Source organism: Halyomorpha halys, unplaced genomic scaffold (genome assembly GCF_000696795.3).
Source record: "Halyomorpha halys isolate HHAL.00 unplaced genomic scaffold, Hhal_1.1 Scaffold2.1, whole genome shotgun sequence".
NCBI lineage: Eukaryota > Metazoa > Arthropoda > Insecta > Hemiptera > Pentatomidae > Halyomorpha > Halyomorpha halys.
In genome coordinates this window covers 212,314-212,904 of record NW_027111560.1, presented here as the reverse complement: position 1 = coordinate 212,904, position 591 = coordinate 212,314, and the positions used below count along the sequence as shown (strand labels likewise).

Genomic DNA, 591 nt, shown 5'->3' with positions numbered 1-591 from the left:
ATAAAAAAAAAATTTTGATTACAATTTAATTTTTTGTGTTATTTTTTACAATTTCAAGTTCTATCGGGCTTAAAAAAACACCCTATATATCTTGATTTCAGGCGTAGCGCGATCTGTTGTGCAGTAAGCAAGTGGAAGAGCCTATGCGACTTCTGCCGGGCCAGCTTTAGTCTCACCCTTATAAAATATAATATAAAAAGCTGAAGAGTGTGTATTTAAGTTCAGAAACTATCTCAACGAGTAGAAGCATTCTTGTAAATCGTGAATTGAGGAAGGCTTTATGATATCAGAGGACACATAGGAACGGAAAAGTAACTACGTACGTCAATCAATCAGGGAAACTATAGCTAATTTAAAATAGGTATTCTTGTAGTCACTACACATAATAGTACAAGAGCCCAAGAAGAAAAAAAAATTGAGTAGTCAAAATTGATGAGTCTACCAATATAGGTAGAGGGAATAAAAAATATTTCAAAACGTTAAAAAAATTAATTTTTCATTCGGAGCTCTATATCTTTAAAACTACCAACACCATTAGAAAATCTAAGAATCATTTAAAGTAAAGTGAATTTGCTAAAATATGAGCTCTAA

General features: G+C 31.5%; 1 protein-coding gene across 1 annotated transcript in view; it reads right to left on the bottom strand.

Moving 5' to 3' along the window:
• Positions 1-591, bottom strand: part of bark (protein bark beetle) — a gene marked incomplete at its 5' end in the record, with an annotated part of 138,408 nt that overhangs the window by 119,330 nt on the left and 18,487 nt on the right.